We start from the raw sequence: 22898 nt of genomic DNA, 5'->3' as shown, positions 1-22898 counted from the left end.
TGTGTGGAGCCTAAATACAGTTTTGTTTTACGTTCTGAGTGTGCTGGCCTTTTGATTCAGACCTTGCTCGAGAACAGGGGTGGAATCTTCCACACCACGTTAGTGCTCAGAAGGTTTGGAGTCTTTTTTGGATTTTCAGATTTGGGGTGTTCAAGCTGTGCTTCTATCCAATCTTTAACTTAAAAAAAAAAAACAATGCAGCTATCTGGTTTGCAGAGACGGCTCAGTGGTTAGGAGTGTTTCTGCTCTTCGCGATAATCTGAATGTGGTTCTCAGCACCCAGGTCAGGTGACTCACAGCTGCCCGTCAACTCCAGCCCTGGGAAGCTGGCAAACCTCTTCTGGTTTCTGAGGATAGCAGCACACACAGGAACAGGCTCACAGAGCACACGGGGCACTCAGGACACCCAGAGCACAGGCACAAATATAAAAGGCAAGCATATATGCAGGCAGAACATTGTATACATAAACAAATAAATAAATGCTTAAAAAATAAAATGAAAATAAAATCTTTTAAAATATTTTTAATTAAAAAGATAGGCAGATCTCAGAGCAACATTTATACCTGTGCTGTGCTGTTGATGTTCGCCTAGGCAGCTCGGCCATGCATATTTTATTTTTAATCCCAGCTTGACCACTGACATGGCAGTTTACTTTACTCGACTAGCCCTGCTGACCCTTCAAAATGGGTGTAGCCATATGGTTCATTACATTTCTCACCTCTGTAACCAATACTGGACAAAAGAACCCTAAGGGAAAGAACTCATTTTAGCTCATGGCCTAAGTGGTTACAGTTTATCACTATGACGCACCTGCGTCTTAGTTTCTATTGCTGTCGTAAACACCATGACCAAAAGCAACTTGGAAAGGATGTTTTTGTCTTACACACCCCAGGGCCACAATCAGAAACCAAGGCAGGAACTGGAGCAGCAGCCCTGGAGGAACGCTGCTCACTGGCTTGCTTTGCCTGTCTTGCTCAGCCTGCTTTTGTCTACCACCAAGAAACACAAGCCCCCTGGCGGCTCACCATAGTGAGCTAGGCCCTTCTGTGTGAGTTGCTAATCAAGAAACTGTCTCACAGGCTTGCCCACAGGTGTTTTGATGGAGGCATTTTCTCAACTGAGGTTCTTCTCAGATAGCTCTAAAAACTACCCAAGATTCATGGCAGCAGAAGCCTGTGCTGGGACTTCACATCTGGGCAGGACCAGGAAGCAGAAAGAAATAAATGCTGTCGCTTGGCCTCCTTACTCGTCTTTCTCTTTTCGGTCTGGGACCCCAGCCCATGTAGTGGTGCCATCCACATGCAGGGAGGGTTCCGTCCTCAGAGAAACCTTTCTGGAAATGTCCATGCCCAGAGGTGTGTCTCCTAGGAGCCTCCAGATCCAGTCCCATTGATGAGTACGATGTCATCACTTTCCACCTTCTTGTGAGGGTTTTGTTTTATTTGACTTCTGGGTTTAGGATGATATACATTAAGCAATGAAGCATACACCATCCGCCCCCGCCCCCCGAGGCCTCTTCCACCCCACCATTTCAGAGCCTGCCTGAAGTCTAGAGTGCAAGAGATTGTCTGCAACCACAAAGCTCCCCTGGAGAATTTTCTCTGCCTTGGCATAAACAGGAAGTGCTGGGTATTTAACCCTCCCCACTCCCTTGCTTCCCAGAAAATGTATCTCAAGCACCACAGTAACTCCCAGAATTCCCTGCAGGGTTACAGGAATAAGGTTTGTGTACCTAGCATTGTCAACTTGCTTGATTGATCGTATGTCATTTATTAGCTTGGCCCCCATTCCACAGGTCATTTCCCCACGACCCTAACGTGCCACCTTCACTGACCAGATAAACTGCCCATGCCAATCCTTGTGTCAGGACCAGCTTCAGGGGAACCAAACTAAGACAAATATCCACCGCAGCACTGGCATGCAGCACACGTTCAGCTAACACTTAGACTGTGTGTGTGCGCGCGCGCGTGCACACATAGGCATTGGCTTACCTTAGTGAGGGCCACAGAGAAAAATACTAGCTCCCTTTGAGAAGACATCTGTGCTCTAAGAATCTAAGGATAAGGATGACTGTCTCTGCTCTCAAGTGTGCAGAGTCTCCCAAAGCAGCCAGTTCCATTTTCAACAGGAGATGAGTGGTCATGAGGCAGTGTGTTGAAGAGACCAGCCAGTCGGTGGTAACTACAGAATTCCACACTAGGACACAAAGAGAAACACGGGGTGGGGGTGGTGCACTGTGGTGGGGTGTAAGCTGGAGTCAGTCCCCTGGAAAACTTCCTGGTGGCATTAAGCCACAATCAAAGTCAATCAAAGTCTCCGTCTGCCCACACAATGCTCACAAAGCACCAGGGGTTCACGCTGTGCTTTCATCCCGGGAAGCTACCTTGGTGTGTTCCCCTGGAAGGTGGATTTGGAAGCTGAGATAGTGCCGTCCGAATAACACACAGTACCAGGGAATAAAACAGAGTCCATGGCACAAGAGGCAGAGGGAGAAAAACAGGAGCTGGAACCAGAATGGGATTTACAGAAAAATCCCATTATGTAAAGTAAAAACAGACACAAGGCAGAGTGTGTGTAAGAATGTAGAGCAAACAGATTTGAAGGAGCTGTGGGCAGTGGAGTGGGAGGGTGTTAGAGAACTTGAGGGAATCACAGCCTGTGTCCCCAATCAGGTCTGGTCACCTGTCCTCCATAAGCCAGTGAAAAGAGTGTAATTTTTGATAGCGGGGAAGGAGACATATTCAATAATACTGAGAAGGGGAAAAGATCTAGCCAACCTCAGAGTTCATCTTCAGGATCCTGAAGTGGGATCGAAGTTTAAATTGAAGGCCAAGGCGATGCACATCAGAGAAGTCCTGGTCAAGATGGGGTCCTGCCGCCACTCTGACTCTTCACTGTCGGGGCTTCCCTGTCAGGTGGCCTGGAGTTGTTAGAGCTCCGTCTTTCCAGGAGACAAGCTCCCTCTCTGGCTGCCGCAGTGTCCTTTTCCCAGTAGGAAATTCCTGGGGAAATTCTCCTTTCTTTGGGGTAATGGTTTCCATGGTCTGATGGTGTCTTTAGAATATCTTCATTCTGCCAGGCCTGCTATGAGGGAGCTCAGAGAGATCAGAAAGGGTGATTGGCAGGAGCAAAGGACTGCAGGGTGGGGAAGATGTCAACTAACCCTTGCAAAGTAGGGCAGGGGTGTCGCTCAGAACAGAGTGCCTATCTGACTTGCAAAGCCCTGGATTCAAATTCCATCGTGTCAGGGGTCAGGAATCCCAAATTGTAAATTCATTCAGATATATTATAAAGTAACCATTCAATACACAATATCTTTAATAATAATAAAAAAAACACATGAAGCACACATCTTAAAGGAAAAGACTCACTAATCTGATATCAGAACTTAAACCATTTGCAAAATAAAAAATCACGGCTGGGCAGTGGTGGCGCACGCCTTTAATCCCAGCACTTGGGAGGCAGAGACAGGCGATCTCTGTGAGTTCGAGACCAGCCTGGTCTACAAGAGCTAGTTCCAGGATAGGCTCCAAAACCACAGAGAAACCCTGTCTCGAAAAACCAAAAAAATAAAAAAATAAAAATAAAAAATCACGTAAAAATGAAAAGATAAGCCAGACACTTTGAAAACCCTTAAGAGGTTACATAAATAAAAATGTATGGTCTCTGAACATCATTGAATATTCGAGGAGGGCCTGCAGAGGCCAGGCACTGAAGACTGGTCACGTGGAGAGATTAGCAGCAGAGTGAAGATGAAAACCTTAACTGGCCGTGGATCCTCACAGGCCTTCATTGGTTGCTGTGAGTCACCCTTTGTTCTGGTGTCCACCCTTGAACTCAGAGGGAAGCCAAGGTCCCAGAGGTCACTGACCCTCAGTTTCCTGGTCGTCGGTAATAACAGGTGCGGTTCACAACTGCAATCGTCAAAAGGCCTTCCAAGTGGGATGGGAAGCCTGGCTCACATTCTGGACTTCCTGCGGCATCTCTCAGGCCAACTCCTTCCTCCCTTTCTGTAGTGTGTGCCTGTGTGTGTTGGGGGAGGGAGGAGGGGAGGGATGCAGCTCACGTGGCCCAAGTCGACCTTGAACTCACGGAACAGCCCAGGACAGCCTAGTACTCCTGATCGCCCCTCTCTCAAGTGCTGGAACAACAGGCTCCTGTCCCAATGCCTGGCTCCTTATGGAAACCACCCAGAACCCTGAGAATTTGCATAAAAGGCAGAGGTGTCTCTGAAAGAACCCCAGTGGGGAGGCGGAGGCCCAGCACCTTCAGTGCGTGCTGTTGCTCTGTGGTGTAGACAGACATGTCCTATGCTGTTCTTCTCTCTGAACTCAGACAGTCCTGCGGCTCTGGGCCCACACCCCTCATGTGTCCAGTGATCTCTGGTCCAGATGTTACACATGGGGGGGGGGGCGGGTTTATGATTTGTGCAGTCATCATGAGCTCTGTATTTGTGGACAACAGGAGGCTCTTACGGGCTTTAAAAGACACCGGGTGTCATGATCCACACACCACAGACCACATACACACCACACACTCACATACCACATAATGCTCTCTACACACCATACAAACACACACACACACATACACACCACACACTCACATACCACATAATGCTCTCTACACACCATACAAACACGCACGCACACACACCTACACACTCACATATCACATAATGCTCTCTACACACCATACAAACACACACACACCACACACACATACACACCCACACACTCACATACCACGTAATGCTCTCTACACACCATACAAACACACACACACCACACACACATACACACCCACACACTCACATACCACATAATGCTCTCTACACACCATACAAACACACACACACGCACACACACATACACATGCACACACTCACATACCACATAATGCTCTCTACACACCATACAAACACACACACGCACACACGCGCGCACACACACACATACACACCCACACACTCACATACCACATAATGCTCTCTACACATTATACAAACACACACACACGAACACACACACATACACACCCACACACTCACATACCACATAACGCTCTCTACACACCATACAAACAGACACACACACGCACACACACATACACACGCACACACTCACATACCACATAATGCTCTCTACACACCATACAAACACACACACACGCACACACACATACACACGCACACACACACATACACACCCACACACTCACATACCACATAACGCTCTCTACACACCATAAAAACACGCACGCACACACACACACACACACACACACGCACACACACGCCAGATTGCATTACACCATACAGTGGACTGATACCAGATTGCTCAGGATGTCAGGAGGGCGGGACTCCGTTGGACTCTGCTCAGGTGGCAGCATCTGAGTCACAGGTGGAGTGATGTGTCCTGACTTGGCTCACCTGTGTCCCAGAGCTGCCATCAGGGAAGGTGTGGGGTGCGGGGTGCTCCAGCACCAAGGTGGGGAGCTTCCAAGGCCTGGGGGAGGCGGCTCAGGGAGCCAGCAAGCTCCCTCCCCGCTCTGCCCGCCTGCTCTGTAGGCTGGCTTGATCCTCCTTCCCTTCACACAGGCCTCTCTCTCCCTATGTCCTTGGCCCAGTCTGGAGAAATCAATACCGACTGGCCTATTGTTCAGTGGGTGAGGTGGCTTCATTAGAAGTGGCTGAGACAAGTCAGCAAACCTAGGGTCTCTGGTCCTCCATATTTCCTGCCAGGTGCCATGTTTATTTATCTTTTCACCAGAAAACTTTTAAAACCTCTTCTGTCTGTCAAGACCTAAAAGGGCCAATGCAGTCGACCTGACAATACTCCCAGCTCACCACACCAGTGAGAGGCGCTCAGATTGGAGCACATGATCACACCCATCTCCTCAGCCATCTCTCTGACTCCACCGTCCCCTGTGGTATCTTTGTCTCCTCTGCTCTTGCAGCTTCAGTCAAGCAAGCCATTACCCTCTCACGCTGCACCCGGGTCTTGGCAGCACCTTAACAACAGCAGAGTGTACATGGACGGGGCGAATTGAAACCAGCTTCCATCTGGGAGGGACAGGGCAGATGAAGCTACACTAGAGCAGTGTAAGCCAGAGGGCACAGGGTGATCTCACACAGCGTTGGCGCTGGCTCCAAAGGGAGAACCTTTGTGGGTATCCAGCAGTAGGGCAGACCCAGAGGAGTCCAGGTCATCGCTGGGGAGTCAGGCAGCAAAGATGGATGGGCAACACCTGTGTTTCCTTTGTCTTCACGTGGCTCAGGATGTTTACTAAGACATGCTAAAAATATTTTGGTTTTTCAAACAGGTTCTCACTGTGCCAGAATGTCTAAATGGTGATAATGGTACCTGTGAACATACTACTGTGAACGACAAGTAGTTAATGCGGCTCAAGCCTCTAGCAGAATGTGACAGATAGTACATGCTTGCTAAACAATGATCCTGCTGTGTGCACTCCATGAGCTTGGTGGGCTCCGAAGGGAAACAGGAGAAAAGTGCCAAAAATAGTTATTTGTTTGAAGACAGGGTCTCACTGAGGACTCCTGGCTGGCTTTGAACTCACAGAGATACAGCTACCTCTGCCTCTCACGTGTTGGGCAGATGTAGGTCACTTCGCTCAGCCCAAAAATGTTTGAGCAGTGTCCACATCTTCAAAGCAAGCAGCTGGTCTCTGAGCATAGAGCATCCAGAAAGAGGCACCCGCGTAGGCAGGGAGTCACACCACAGGGCTTGCCCTTGTAGGCAGGGGAGTCACATCACAGGGCTCGTCTTGTAGTCAGGGAGTCACACCAGAGGGCTCGCCCTTGTAGGCAGGGAGTCACATCACAGGGCTCGTCTTTGTAGGCAGGGAGTCATACCACAGGGCTCATCCTTGTCAGGAGCAGGGCCTGGATTCATGATCATATTCAACTATGTGCTGTGTCACTGTGGCTGTGTCAGTATCCTCCAGAGGTAGAGTCTCTGCACTCCAGCAATAACAATTTAAGGATAGACAGGAGTTCTGACCTGGAATTGACCTCTCCTGCTCCTCAACTCCCAACTCCCACCCCTCCCAGGGCTCAGGAACTCAGGCCCAACTGTGGTCTGACTGTGAGACCTGCTGGCTGCCCACCAGGGGTTCCAGGACCCCTCCTAAAGTCCAGCCAAAATCAGTGTGTGGCCCCTTAAGTCAGGCACTATGGTGGAGAAGGCCCTTTGAATTGTAGAAGCCACTGGGGAGGCTTTTTTTAGTCTGGTAATTTTTCTTCTTTTCAAACCTCTCTGCGAAGGATGTAAGTTAATTGATCAGACTAAAGCTGTGTGAGTCCCTTGTTCTCTTTTTGGCAGCTGGATGGAAGCTCGCATCTTTGATGTGTGTGGATTAACACCTTCCTCAGCCCCTCCCTCCAGATCTTCCCTCTCACCCTGAGCAGAGGGTAAAGAACTGCCAAGGCACTTACAGCTGCAAAAACTGCCTGGGGGTGCAGGCCAAGGAGGGAGGAGGGCTGGAGAGTTCTCTTCCTCTTCTACTATTTTGGGGAATTCATCCCAGAATAGGTAAGGCAAATAGCTTGCTAATTAATGTGTGGTCTCTTGGAGACAGAAGCAGCACACTATTCTACGTTCCCCTGCAAGGCTGAACACTGCAATGGCCCCACCCCAGTCTTCCCCAGTCTCCAACCTCCCCAGCCCAGCTTCTCCACCGCACAACCCCACACACAGCTGGAGAAGGTCTGTGGGCAAGGATTTGAGTTTGTCCTGGTTTGTAGATGAGGAGGACCAGGGATCCAGGGTTTGGGGACAACAAGCCTGGCTAACGAGGATAAGGGTTTGAAACAGTTCTTATTTTATTTGGGTAAATTCTCCTTCTCTGAGCTTGGGCTGTTTGTGCTTGTTAGCCTGGAAGCCGGAGCTTTACAGAGATAACATGGGCTCTGACAAGAGGTGACATCTCCAATCGCTGATGGAGTTTCAGTTTCCAAGAGGTCTCCCTGCAATATCAGAGTTAATTCTGAGTTATTCAGACCCAAGGAACTTTGTTCGGCCCACTCCTACCCTGGAGCACCAATCTGGGTTCCTTACACGCACTCATCTCCTCAGCTTAGATTCTGTGTATTCCAGATTCGGCCAGATGCTTCTCATTTCTTGGGAATCCTGAGTCTGCAGATGGGATGCCCCACCCTCTGCCTTCATCCCTATGTCATCTCAGAAATCAGATTTGCTATTAACTTGATGTGGCAGAGAAAGAGGAAATGGACAGAGAGGGAGACAGCGGCTAATAGTGGGACACCCTTCACTATGTCTCTGGCCATCTAGAAGGGTAAACAAAGTACTCACCTCTCTTAACTTCACATCCCACTGTGACTTGCGGTCTTTCCAGCATCTAGCCTGGTCTCCACTGCCAAGTCTCCTTGGTCCTTCTCTTCCTTCTGACTCCCAGACCACAGATGGTAGTTCAGGCAGTCAGCCATCCTCCATCCTGGATAAACTGTCATTTCTCACTCACCGCCCATCTCTTCCCACAGGGTTAGTCCCAGGCATGAGCACACAAATGCTGTGGGACAGTGGTCTTGTATCCTGTCACTTGTGTTATTCCAATAAAACACTGATTGACCAGTAGCCAGGCAGGAAGTGTAGGCGGGGCAACCAGGCAGAAAGTAGAGGTGGGGTGATGAGAACAGGAGAATTCTGGGAAGAGGGAAGAGTCAGTCTGCAGTTGACAGGAAGCCAGACAGAGAAGAAGCAAGATGAGAATGCCTCACTGATAAAAAGTCTACAAATGGCACCCAATGTGGGACCACTGCTTCTACATAAAACCGGGGAGAGCTTGGGAAGTAATATTAGACAAAAAAGAGAAGAGTTAAGCACAGCTTCTTGGTAGCAGCATTTTCTTGGGTGGGCTCTGTTTGCTAGAGGCAAGTGTGTCTCACTTAAGAGAGTCTTCGTGACCCAGCTTTAGCTGCTAAAATCTTGCAGCTCTTTTAAGAGGCCCTGCCACAAAACACTTAAATGGTGTTTATGAATAGCTGACAGCATGCTTCTTGGTGGTGGTGGCACAGACCTTAAATCTCCATAGAGTTGTGGCAATAAACATGGCTCCAGCTGGTACCTCTGCCATGAGGCTGACTCTCAGAAAGCTAAGGAATGGGGTGAATCCAGCTGCCAAAGCCACATCTCTAATCCTAGCTATATTGTTTAGCTAATTAAAGACTAATGTGGTCAAAAAAAGAGAGAGAGATACAGTAAAAAATAGACTGAGATGAAGAAAACCTCTAAATTATTGACAATGTGTTTAAAAATATATGTAGGCTTGGGAGAGGAAAGAAAAAAGATAAAGTCCCTAAAAAAAGGAAGGAGAGTAGTTGGGTGTGGTGACACACACCTTTAACCCCAACACTTGGGAGGCAGAGGCAAGTGGATCTCTGTAAATTGAAGGACAGCCTGGTTTACAGAGTGAGTTCCAGGACAGCCAAAGATACACAGAGAAACCTAGTCCCCCCCACCCCAAAAAATCTATTTTTCTTTGTCTCTGTCTCAGCCAGCTCCTCTTCCTCCCCCTCTCCTTTCTCTCCCCAGCCCCCACAGTTGCACTGGTTCTACTTGGGCTAATTGTCCATCCCCTTGCTCTTCCTCTCATTAAAATTAATAATTTTCTCTGTATACAGAACTTCCACACTCACAGCAGTCTTAGCACTGTTAAAAAATTCAATGACTTTCCTTATCAATTTAATTATTTCAGCACATTGTTCAAGTTAATTAACTTTTCAGAGTTGATTTAATTTTGTAGTCACAAAGGGTTTTTAAGCTCAAGAAAGATGGTTTTTTAAGAGTCAATAATACAAAATGAGTGTATTTGCTATTGAAGTTTGAGCTGTAAAAAAAAAGATAAACCTGCATCTTCCAGTCAGGGCACCAGCTACCACCCACATGTCCATCTCCTAATAGTTTGTGTATTTCGTTTTAAAAATATAAGTGAAAGTGTGTGATTTATGCACATTAGCATCCCTTGACACCATGAATATTTTACAACATAATTAGAAAACCTAAGTGTAGTTTCAATGGCTCCTTAGCATTCATCTTCATGTTGGTGAATTCCTTAGGCAACCCTAACTTCCCAACATTTAGCATGCTCTTCCTTATTGGGGTGCAGAGACAAACATGTCTGTGTGAACCTCTGACCCCAATATGTCTGTTTTCTCCAGCAGCTTCTTAGAATCCAAGTTCCTGGGTGAAAGGGCACAGGCTCGTGTTTCGGAGTTTCTCGATACCAGTTGCTAAATTGCCTTCCAAAAGGGGTGGAAGAGTTGAGTAGCCACCATGGTGTCTGCACAAGGCTCTGCGGGGTGAGAGCTTCGAGAATTCGCGGGTTTCTTCTGTCTCTCTTGGTGATCTGAGCATCCTTCCCTGCTGTTTTACGTGATGGTTTGTCCCCAAACTCTCCGTGAATTTTGCTGTAAAATCCTGCCCATGGTGGTAAGTTGCTAGGCATCCTTTCATCTCTTACAACTTCCAATTTTTTATTCATTTAATTATAGTGATTATGAGTGTGAGCGCGGATTTAAGTGCTCCACGCGTGTGAACCTGCGTCCTCGGCAAGAGCCAGCGCTCTTAACCGCAGCACCATCTCTCCAGACCCTGTCTGCTGCCGCATCTTAGACAAACAAACACCTTTCCCTCTTTATGAAGTTTTTGGTGAGTGGACAGTAGTTTATCAATCTTTTCTTTTGAAATGAGCCAAACAATAAAGAATAGTATAAAAACCAGACACCAAAGCTTCCAGTAAAGAATAGAAAGTGCAAGCCGGGTGGTGGTGGCGCACGCCTTTAATCCCAGCACTTGGGAGGCAGAGGCAGGCGGATCTCTGTGAGTTCAAGACCAGCCTGGTCTACAAGAGCTAGTTCCAGGACAGGCTCCAAAACCACAGAGAAACCCTGTCTCGAAAAACCAAAAAAAAAAAAGAATAGAAAGTGCAGGAAGGTGCACATGAGTGTCGTAGTCTGCTTTTTATGAAATGCATCTGCAAATCCAGACGAACACGCAGCTCTCCATGGATATTTTCCTTCTCAAATGGCTTTTAAAACTATATCCCAGCAGTAATATTCTTCACTGATGTGCTGAGTGTTGCATAGGTTACATTCTGGTGTATGTCAAAGCTGTCTACCCACAGCAAGTGCCTGGATTTCTTTCCAGTCTCCATGATTGACAGATCACCCAAGAGCAACTTAAGGGAGAAAGGGCTATTCAGACTTACAGTTTTAGAGGGACATATTCCATCATGCCTGGGAGGATATGGCCACAGGTAGGGAAGGCATGGTGGCAGGAGCAGGAAGCTGGCTGGTCACATTGCATCCATACTAGCAGAAGCCAGAGGCCTTGAACCAGACCTCTGGTTCATTGCGATGAATATTTGCAAGTAAAGCTGTCCGGACATAGAAGTAGACTGCACAGCACCCTGCAGATTGCAGTGCTACTGCAACAAATGAGTATGGGATGGAGAGGCATGAAGACGGAGGAGCAGAATGGTACCTGCACCGCGGAGCTGTAGATGAGGCTGCTGAGCCAGGAGAGAGGGACGGCTCCAGCCGATAGAAGGGCAGGTTGGGCCCAGACGGGTCAGCGAGATATTTTTGTTGTTTGTTTGTTTTTATGTTTTTTTAACTTTCTTTTTTGGGGGGGGGTTACAAGGGTGGAGGGCAGATATGGAAGGACTGGTAAATAGGTAGGATTGGGGCGCATAACGTGAAATTCCCAAAGAACCAATAAAAACTTATGTTAAAAAAGTTCTGCATTCAGATTGCTGAATGGTTACAGGATTATCAACCATCAAGGAGGTTGGATTTGTAGTTAAAGACTCTCAGAAACAAAAGCTCTGGGCCCAGGTAGGTTCACCTGAGGATTCTACCAAACACTGAATAGTCCTGAAGCTTTGACATTTGTTAAACGCTCCGTCTGAATGACTTCAAGATGTAATCCTCTCTTTATCACTGTAGCCTAAAATGTGCTCCCACTTTGATTATCTGTATAGTTTTGTCTTCAGGGTGGAACATTATAATATTCTAGGCTTGCATGCTCCTGAAACAGCTACAGGATTCACTTCACATTTCAGCTCATTTTCCTACTGTTCTGCTTGGATGTTATCTCCCTCCCCCCTCCCTCTCTCCCCACAGTGGCTTTGTGGATGGAATTTGAAGCATGGAGACAGAAACAGACTGGCCTCTGTACGAATTGCCTTTGAGAGAAGCATGGCGCAGTGTGTCATATTTCTGCCAACACAGAGAGAGAGAGAGAGAAAGAGAGAGAGAGAGAGAGAGGGGGGGGGGGGGGGGAGACAGAGACAGAGAGAAGAGAAACCCAGACAGAAGAGCAGGCAGGTAGAGGTGGCATGGTGACAAACTTTTCGATCCTAGCATAGAAGAGGTAGAGGCAGGAGGATGGAGAGTTCAAGGCCAGCTCGTGAGACACGGTGAGTTCCAGGATTGTCTGAGATGGCGAATCTGATTTTCCCTAATATGAAAGAAAAGAGATGCAGAACAACTTTTAAAACTTTGTATTAAACTTTCATCTAGTGATTGGTGGTGTTTGTGGGCGTGGGTGCCACAGGGCACAGGCGGAAGTCAGAGGGCAACTTGTGGGGGTCGGCTCTCTCCTTCAGTCACGCAGGCCCCAGGGACTGAACTCGGGTTGTGGGTTTATCATTGGTCATCTGTACCCGCTAGTCCATCACTCTCATTGAGTTACGTTTGCCCCCACCAAGGGTCCCTATGTGGCTGGAGAAGGCACTAACATTGCATAGTGGGGTCATGGACTTTATTCCTGAACTCCTCCTCTTTCTCTTGGTCATAGCAGAGCAAGGCAGGGGCCTGACTCAGCAGCTCCGTTCTAGGACAGTAGACATCTCTGGTGGATCCCAAGGCTCAGGCTGTGCACCTGCTTCACCCAGGGAATGTTCTCCTGATACCAGGAGACTAATTCCTGAGTTTGGGGCCAGGTCATGCTACTGCATGGAACCTGTACTCTGGGCATCTCTTGGTCTCCCAGAGCAGGCCTAAGACAACCTTGGGGAACACAGGAAGGCTTCTTCTGGATGCTTTTGTAGAACTTTCTCTCTCATTGCTCGTTCCTGAAAAACAAGAAACAAGAGTTTATCTCTATTGCTATCTCCTGATGAGCATTGGGATCCTCAGCTCTATCCACAACCAAGACTGGGAGCTTGGAAGACAGGAGGAGAAGCTGATATTTCTCTCTAGAACTGAGACTGGCACCTCTCAGGACAGCAGGCTAGACTCTCACAAAGCAATTTTTTTCTATTTCAAAAAAGTTTTGTGTGTGTGTGTGTGTACCCGTTTGTACACGTGTAAAAATGTGGGGTGCACATAGATATCAGTGGTTGATATTAGGTATTTCCCATGTTGTTCTCTGCCCTATTTTTAATAAAGATTTATGCGTATAACTCCTTGCCCACATGTATGTCTGTGCATCACATGCATGCAGGTGCCCCTGGGAGGCCGGAAGAGGGTGTGGGAGCCCCTAGAACTGGTGTTACAGATGGCTGTGAGCCATCACGTGCGTGCTGGAAACTAAGCCTGAGTCTTCTACAAGAACAGTGAGTGCTCTTAGCCTCTGAGCCATCGCTCCAGCTCCTGGCCACCTCATTATTTTGAGACACAGTCTCTCACTGAATGCAAGCTCACTAAATAAGCTAGGTGAGCTGGTCAACGAGCTTGAGACAGGCGAGCGTCTCTGACTCCACTCTCAGAGCCTGGCTATGTGGGTGCAGGGGGTTGAACTCATGCCCTCATACATGTCTGGCAAGCACTTTACCGAGCCGTCTCTCAGGCCCCAGAAATACCTTTTCTGTCTCTGGTTGGCACCTCCCGGAGCTCTCCCTGGCCTGTGCCTTCCTGTCTCCAAGTCTGTTTGTCCAGCATTGTCCCCTTAGCCTCCCAGCTCCTGAACCCCAGGGCATCCTGCTCGTGAGCCTTTGCTGACCAAGATCCCCTGACCAGAGCAGGCTGTCCATGGGTGGTCTCTGCCAATAGTTTGAAACACATCTGGTAAGTGAGTTTTCTGTCTTATCTAATGTCGATAGCACACATGGTCAGCTCTCACCTACACTTTGTTCAGCCCTTGATCTGTAGAATCAGCTGGTGGTGAGGCAGTGACCAAAGGTAATTGATTTTATCAAGGAATTGCACCTCCAACAGCTCAGGGGACCCAGGAACAGAATTCCAAGGAAGTAAGATCTGTCATTTGCCAGGTCTTTTCTTAGACAGGCCATTCCTCTGTCTTTGCCCCATGAGGGCTTGTGATGTAATGCCAACGTGGCTGAGTGCTATGAGATAAGGTGGCTAAGTGCCATGAAGTCAAATCACCAGGTAGTGGGCCCCCCTCCCTCCACTTCTGGGAAACTGGACATCACCAGACCCTTCTGATGGCCACAGGAACCTGACTGTCCTCCCACTTCCTTTTCCGAGGCTTGTCTATGATGTCACCCCACCACAGAGCAGGGTCCTTTCTGGGCCCCAGGGTCAACCATCCCCAGATAGAACATTCTAGATTGTAAGTCTTTTTTCTTTTTGTCATGGTAGTATGAAGACCTTCACAATAAGGAGGCGGGGGTGCCATTCGCACAGCCAGACATGAACTGTGATACAAAGCCTTTTACGCAGGAATTTACGGGTATGGAGCGCTCTGGGTTTGGGGTCAGCTTCCCAGCCATGTGACCTGTGTAGGCCTGGACAACTGAACCATTTTCAGGAGGGTTCCACACTACCGTGCTCTACGGTGGCTGTCTTGACCCTCCTTACACTTTTGAACAGAGGTCTCACATCTTCATTTTGCTCTGGGATCCAGCACCTCACATGCCACGCTGGGCTTCTGTATGCCCAAGAATGCCCATCTTTGTTCCCCTCTTACATATTAGTTATTTCGCATTTTTTGTGAGCAAACACCCACATAGACGGTTTATGGGAGGAAAATATTATTTTGGCAACTTCAACCTACCACAGAGGTATAGCATGAATAATGAAAACCCAGGGACAGATATTGGGGTTCGACCTGAAGATCAGAAAATAAAAGTGGCGAGCCACTGGCTCTTACCTTTACCTCAGACCGAAAATGGGTGAGATTCTGTCTTCACAAATCCTGAAGACTCCACTTGCCACACTCCACTGAGCTCCTGTCTCTTCCACCTTATATTCCTCCCATACTGGGTGGTAGTCTCCCTGTGTGATGTCTATTGGACCTCCTCCACTATTCCTGCTTACACCTTGAGAACATCTCAAGTAATCTGTTTTATAAATGGATAGGAAAGTGTTCGGCCTCTCTATTTGCAACGCGTATCAGGCAAAGTGAAAACCAGGCAGCCTAGTGTAGTTATTCAGCCACAAATAAGGCTGCAGTTACAGGTTCTAGAGCCGTGCTGAGCAGACAAGCCCTCAGGCAGAAGTGCCTAAATGTTAAAGGGCCCCGCATGACCCATGTGCACGCTGGCGTGGTTATAGCCACTATGACTCAGCTAAGCCACATCAGCCCCCTGTGCGCAGGTGCTAGGCAGGTTTTCAAAACTGGAAGCGCCATCTTCCTCCACCGATTCCCCAGGCCTGTACACGACACCGCTAATAAACTCCTAAGCGGGTTTGTGGCGTGTTTTGTGGTTCCTTCTCACTCACGTCAGGTGATTTCACCTAGTATTCTTGTCTTTTGTTGACGAACCAGCCTGCCTCCATCTTAGGCTTGAAAGCCATCTTAAAGACAGACTAGGTTTATTCCTGTTTGTGTTTAAATGTCTTCTCAGCTGCTTCTCACCTCTTGTCTCTGTCAGGGAGGAGGTCTCCTTGATCTTGTCCTCCATATTACGTCTCCAGGCAAGTTTTCCCTTTGGAATACTCCAAGGGCCCCCTTTGGGGGGAAGGTGGGTGGAGGTCAAGCCGCAGCCACCAGCAGCAGGAGCTGGCACCTTGCCCCCACCCCTCTCCATCAGCATCTGCCTCCAGCAAACGCCCGGTGTCTCTAGATCCTCCACCATGAAATAATGAAAGGTTTGAAGGCTTGGTGATTGAGTGTCTTACTCCCCGTGAGTAGGGGTGACTGCCAGCTCTTCTGGTTGATGCCACCTCTTGCCTAAGCTTTGCCAATCTCCAGGTCAGATTCAGTCTCTGCGCCTCGACATTAGGCTTTGTCTTGTGGCCGAGTTGAACAGGAAGCGCACAAGGGAATTAGGGACAGATGTTTGCTTGAGTACAGGCAGTGACCCGGCAGGAAGGCATCCACACCTTTCGCACGCCTTGCGTGTGTTCTCGAGTGAGGTCTGCGGCAGGGCCCACAGCCCTGGCTGTGCTGCTGTTACCATTTTGAATGCAGGACAGCTTTAATCACCCTCAACACAGCCGCCCCACCTTGCCAGGCACTGGCAGCTTCGTAAGATCTTGATCAAACCTTGGCTGAATAATGAAGCGATTGCCCTTGTCATGTCTGTCGTTTTCCGACCACTATAGCCCACAGCATGCCAACCTGACCCTGTTATTTGTAATCCCTTGCAACACTACACAAAAAAGAATTTAAAAGGGGGTGAGAAGAATTTTGGTTGTATGTTGTGGGCGTCATTTCCCTTTGTGACTGTACCTGGTCCCCGTCTCACTTTATCCACCCAAAGGGTGGGTGGAGCTGGCGGGCAGAGAGAATAGGAGAAATTTAGGTTCAAGAGAGAGAGGAGGAATGGAGGAGGAGAACTAGGAGAGAGAGGGGGCACATCTGGGGCAAGAAGTAGTGAAAGTAAGATATACAGAAAGAAAGTAGACATCCCCAAGGCAAAGGGTGGATAGGAACAGGTTAACTTAAAAGAGCTAGTCAGAAATAAGCCTAAGCCAGGCCGAACATTCATAACTAATACTATATCTCCACGCCATGATGTGGGAACTGGTTGGTGGCCCAAAAGAAAGAAGCCTGGTACAGCCCATCTTCACTGTCAGGATGTCGTGGTTCCCCCATCGCCTGAGACGATCTGATCATTCTTCACATTCCAGCCTGAATTCTGGTCACTGCTGTTGTGTATGCCCAGTCAATCAATACCCCATGGCGGCACTTGCCCTGCAAACTTGAACAAGACCTCTGAAAAGCAACCAGCTTGCTCTCACCTGTTTCCCAGTAAAGGAGCTCCTGTACTTAGCAAAGGAATTCTAACCCACTAAGCAGATTAGAAAGCCTTCCAGAAATGCAAGGGGAACACAGGTCCTCACCAGCTGGGGGAGGGTCTCCTGGCCCATTGTAAAGAGCAGGTTCTCACTAGAGAGGTGTTGAGCCCATACTGACCCTGTGAGGGCCTTTGTTCTTCCTTCCCGGATTCCCAGGTATGCCTGACAGCCAAAACTGCTCTGACTTGGCTGACTTGATGACTGGCTTCTGGGCCGTAAGTCAGAAGGCAATAATGAGGCGGTTAGCAGTCAGTAGGTCAAGTGATGTTGACTCTCAGATTACAGGGCCCATTTCACCCGAGGAAACCTGGCTCCAGGCCCTGTTGGTATCATCTCATGAGGTCAGGTTCAAGTGTGGAGGAATCTTTTTATGAGCACCACCTCTTGGGCATGGAGGGAGGGTACAGGGGTAATGGCAGCTACCTGTAGCTGGAGGACTCTCCCCCTCAGAGACATACACTCACATCTAACTGGGAGCTTGGTTTTACTACAGAAAAGAATTTCGGGAGGACTCAGTGTGAAGCAGACCTGGGCTCACAAAGCAGAATAAGAACGAGACAGTTCATCCAGCAGAGCACGGGGGAAGGGATCCTGCGGGAGTAAACTTTAGTAGCATCCATAAGATTTGTGTCTTATAAAGGCACAGGGCTCAGAGGGTGCACAGTTTACAATCCGTTCAAAGACTAAGCAAAGTTTAAGTATTAAATAAAAAATACATGAGCTGGCTTACTATTTCTCTCAAAGAATTTTCTCTTGTAAACAAACTGTGAGGCACGTTGTTCAGGGGTGGGGGCAGAGAGGCTATTGATCCTGATAAACTCAAAGGTTACATCTGTTCCAGCCAAACATGACCCGCTGGCTTAACACAATTCTGAGGTCTCTGCCAGTCTTGATTCGTCAGCTGTGTAGAAATTCTGGTTCAATTGGAAATATAGACCACATTCCAGATTCTGGGGTGAGTGACCTTTATCCCCTCTCCACATCCCTTTAATTTGATGTCTTAATTTTTTTTTTCCATCAGCAATGCAGAAGTTTGAAAAACATTCATCTGTTGACATTGCTGACTTCCTGGCTTGTACACCGATTCTAGTTGACCCTCTGGGCTTTTGACTGAAACAGCACATTGAGGTGCCTTGGGATCCAAGGTTGTCCGGAAGCCCCCGAATTTCCCCCATTGGTAAGAATTTGGCATTCCCCAAATCTTAACCATTTGCTTTGGTTTGCACAGCTCAATCCACAGCATAAGAACTGTCAGACAGCAATGAGACACAGAGCTAGCTCTGACCTCAGCAGCACCATGCTAAGGTGAGCAGAACCCCAGAGGCAAAAGTCCAGCAGTATGCCACAGCCTCTGGAGGCCTGCCCAACTAGTCAAGCCAACAGGCCCAAATGCATGAATGAAGCAGAAACGACGGCTTCCAGACAGGATGTGGACTGCGAGCCACCCTTTGACAGAAAGAAGCCTGTTCTCTAAAGCGGCGATAAAACCATGCTGCTCCCACTGCGTGGCTAGTTCTTGATTCCAAACCCAGAGCATGGTTGGAGCAGCCAGAGCTTGTCAGATGTGCCCTAGCAGGCTGCCAGAGGGGAGGGCGGAAGCGGTGCAAGCCTGTCTGTCCTTCTGGGACACAGGGAAGGGTGACTCAGGAGTTCATCCTCCAACACAGTAAAGTGAGAGCCTATTGGGGCCAAACCACTCAACTATAACAGGGTCAAGAAATGACAACTGGAGGAGAGAACAAAGCAAGGAGCTTTAGGGAAGGGCCAACACTTGGACTAGAAATGGGAAATATTACGTCTTTTATCCACTGCTCCAGGAAGTGAGGAGGAAACCCACTCTCTGGGAAATAAACCAGAAACCCGCTGACTTCAAGAGCCAAAGGGCATCTCACGACCCTTGTAAAATGAAGGGGGCGTCATGAGAGGAGAACAAGAGGGATGTCCCGGAATCTCAATGTGATTTCTGCCTGTCTCCGTGGAGCACTGGGCTAAGGATGAGATGCTGTCTCAGCATCCGTAGTTTTTGAGTTTGATCAAATGAACTGTCTGAGAGACATTTGAGCATCCCCAGGTTGGGGCCTGTGAAAATGCAGGCCTTGTCCACTACCTTCAGAGTGATATCCCTTTTATAAGTAGCTAGCCCTCGGCACTGCATCTGTACCAGACAGCCGTGAGGACTCTAAGGTGCCCGAGTTTGCACTTAGGTTGCTCTGAGGGTAGGCATAGTCCCATGTCGTGCTCAGACTTCCGCCTGAGGCAGGCTTATGCGTGAGAACGAGAGACTCTGGTATCAGCAGCCACTGAAACACTGTGAAATGGGAGGTGTAGAAGAAGCGGAGGACCACTTCCCACCTCCCAGCTCCTGGTCACCGGCTAGCTTTACTCAAAATAATTACACGGAAACTGTATTCTTTTAAACACTGCTTGGCCCCTTAGCTCCAGCCTCTTACTGGCTAACTCTCACATCTTGATTAACCCATTTCTATTCATCTGTGTAGCACCACAAGGTGGTGGCTTTCCAGGAAGGATCTTAACCTGTGTCCATCTTGGAGAGGAGAGCTATAGCATCTGCCTCACTTCCCTTCTTCCCAGCATTCTGTTTGGTCTACTCCACCTATCTAAATTCTGCCCTATCAGGCCAAGTAGCTTTCTTTATTAATTCACCAATGAAAGAAACAGATAGACAGATGACCCTCCTCCATCAGGGAGGGGCCCCACAGAGGGCAGACAGTCTTATCATCTGTGCCCCACTCCCGGTTATCTCACCGGAATGCAGCCCTTCCACGTTGTCCTGGCTTCTCTTCACTCTCCACATGCCCTAGCCTCAATACCCCCCACCCCACCAAAACAACAACAACAAAAACCCAGCACCATCATTTGAACAGTTATCTGTGGAAGATCTGCTGGGATTTTATAGTCAGCAGAAATGCGTTAAGCAGGTTAGTACCGGGGAGGGAAATACCTTTAGTCATTGGTATCTATGAAGTTCCCCCAAAACCAACAAGGAGACCAAGTCCCATACATAAAAACAAAGAGCCTTTATTCTACACAAGTTCGCAAACTCGGACCCTCTGTGTGTCCAACCTATTAGAATGATCGGAGACCCCGAGCTCAGTTGGGGTTGGGTTTTTATAGTAGTAAAGGTGGGGGTGAGGGATTTCTAAGATTCAGGACCCCTGATTGGCCGACATTTGTCTAGGGGTGTCCTGGTGGATGTGTGCTGGCAGGTGATCCAATCTACAATGGTTGGAACGTTAGGCATTTCCTTTGGATGTCTGTTCCTGGGAAATCTCCGTTTGCGTCCCTTCCTGAACCAGGTATTGCCTCAGGGAAAACAGAGATCTATGGTCACTGGGGTCCAACTGCGCCTGGCATCCTAGACTCTACGCCCAGTTCTTTTTGTTGCTGTAATGTCTAAACTGGCAAACAAGCTCACGATAAGCTGTAAACTGTGGTGGTCTGTGTAGGACACAACCCCTACCCTGCCATGACTAACGCCTTCCTAACTCTGCCGTGGAAGAAAACAGGCTTCTCCGTTGGCTTTCACACCCATCTCCACACAGTCCAGGATCAGACAATGTCAGCCAAGGGGCTCTTCCTTCTTAACTGAATGCAGTATAAAGGAAGAGAAAAGGAAGGCCTGATTTATTCTAAACCTTCAATTAACAGGCACTTCATGGAAACATTTTTTGTTGTTTTTTGTTTTTTGACACAGGGTTTCTCTGTGTAGCCCTGGATATCCAGGAACTCTCTTTGTAGACCAGGTTGGCCCTGAACTCCCAGAGATCCACCTGCCTCTGCCTCTCAAGTTCTGGGATTAAAAGCGTGCGCCACCACTGTCTGGCTTCATGGAATCATTTTAAGCTCTGACTGAATGCACGAGTCTTTAAGGATTAAAAATGTGTTGTAATAAAACTTACCTAAATCACTTAGAAAAAAATTGATAAGGAAGGTGCCATTAATGCTGGAGATCAAGCCCTCGTTGGGCAAACACTCTACTTAAAGTGAACTACATCCCGCTGAATAAAGAAACGTGCATCCCAGTGCCAGGAACCTCTCAACAAATAAGCCAGGAAAGTGGGCCAGGTGTGTTAGCACATGCTTGCAGTTCCAACAGTTGGGAGGCAGAGGACTCATGAGTTTGAGGCTAGCCCGGGTGATACAGCAAGATCCTGTTTCAAAACCACAAAGTTTTTTGTGCTTCCAAGTTATGACTTCACAGCTCAAGTTTTAACAACTGGCACACAGCCTTCCACACATTGAATCTGACCCTTGGCCCAAATATGGATCTACATGGCCGTACAGAAATCAGCACAGCCAGTAAAACCCTGTAGTTACTTTCTTAGGTGATTTTTATGTGGCTTTTATTAAAACATAATGAATGTACAAGGCTCCAGAGCTTATGTATCTTTATAAACATGATGGATGTACAAGGCTCCAGAGTTTATATATCTTTATACACAGAAGTGCCCCCTTCAAAGCTAACCACCGTTAACAAACTCAAGTAAACATTCCTCTCCCAAAACTCTCCATACATATCTGTGAGCATATGTGTGTTGAGCATAACTTTCGGAAACTTCAGACACACGCTTCTGTGTGCAGGCACATATTTTTGTGTGCCTGCATACATATACATAAAGTATTCTGCATTTTTTTCTGGCTTTCAAAGTTTAATGCTTTAGAATTTTCTATATAGCCACGTATACATCAACCTCATTCATAAGACTGTATAACAGTCCCGTGCATGGCTGTACTGATTCAGATATGGCTTGGTTCTCAGCTGGTAGCTGGTTTAGGTCACGCAAGCTTTTGGCCGTAGTGGCAGATGGAGGACTAAGGCTACGGGATGAGAGCCGGCTCTGAGCCCTGCCTGAGCTTCCTGGTTGGTCAGTGAGATAAGAACAAGCAGCCTTGGCCGGGTGGTGGTGGCGCACGCCTTTAATCCCAGCACTTGGGAGGCAGAGGCAGGCGGATCTCTGTGAGTTCGAGACCAGCCTGGTCTACAAGAGCTAGTTCCAGGACAGGCTCCAAAACCACAGAGAAACCCTGTCTCGAAAAACAAAAAAAAAAAAACAAAAAAACAAAAAAAAAAAAAAAACCAAGCAGCCTGCCGCCCCCACCGCCCTGAATTCTGACACGCCTTGCCCACTACAAAGCTGAAATGAAATCATTTCTTCTTCTCTCAACCGCTTCCGTCCCATATTTTGTCTCAGCAATGGGGAAATTAATATGATGGTCATGTTATGGCTGAACTGATCGCGTTGGGTCCCAGGCTTTTAATTTTACAGTGCTCAGAAGCTATCACTCTTCTAATTGGGTCATCGATCCATTCGGACTTTATCTCCGTGCACAAGAAGGATGGATTCTGTTGTAATTTTCACTTGACTGTCCACACTTGTGCCATTCTAGGTGTGACCACACCAGTGAGATGCGGGCCCGCTGTTTGCAGCTGTCACCCTACCTTCTCCACTGCTCCCCTCTGGGGCTCTCATTTCCTGTACTTGCTACAAGTGCGCGGCTGGGACCCGGCATGGCTGTTTAATCAAAGAGTTCTACGCTGCACAGTGACCTCTACAATGAAGGGAGCGGGGACGTATTTCGAGGACCTGCACGGACATGAGTGAGCTGTGTATGGCAGTCACAGAACCAGCATGGCACAGGGCAGCCAGCCCTGGGAACCACAGCACTGATGAGACACTGGCTGGATCA

This window comes from Chionomys nivalis, chromosome 4, assembly GCF_950005125.1.
Source record: "Chionomys nivalis chromosome 4, mChiNiv1.1, whole genome shotgun sequence".
Classification (NCBI taxonomy): domain Eukaryota; kingdom Metazoa; phylum Chordata; class Mammalia; order Rodentia; family Cricetidae; genus Chionomys; species Chionomys nivalis.
The sequence above is the reverse complement of the archived record's forward strand: the minus strand, read 5'-3'. Positions refer to the sequence as shown.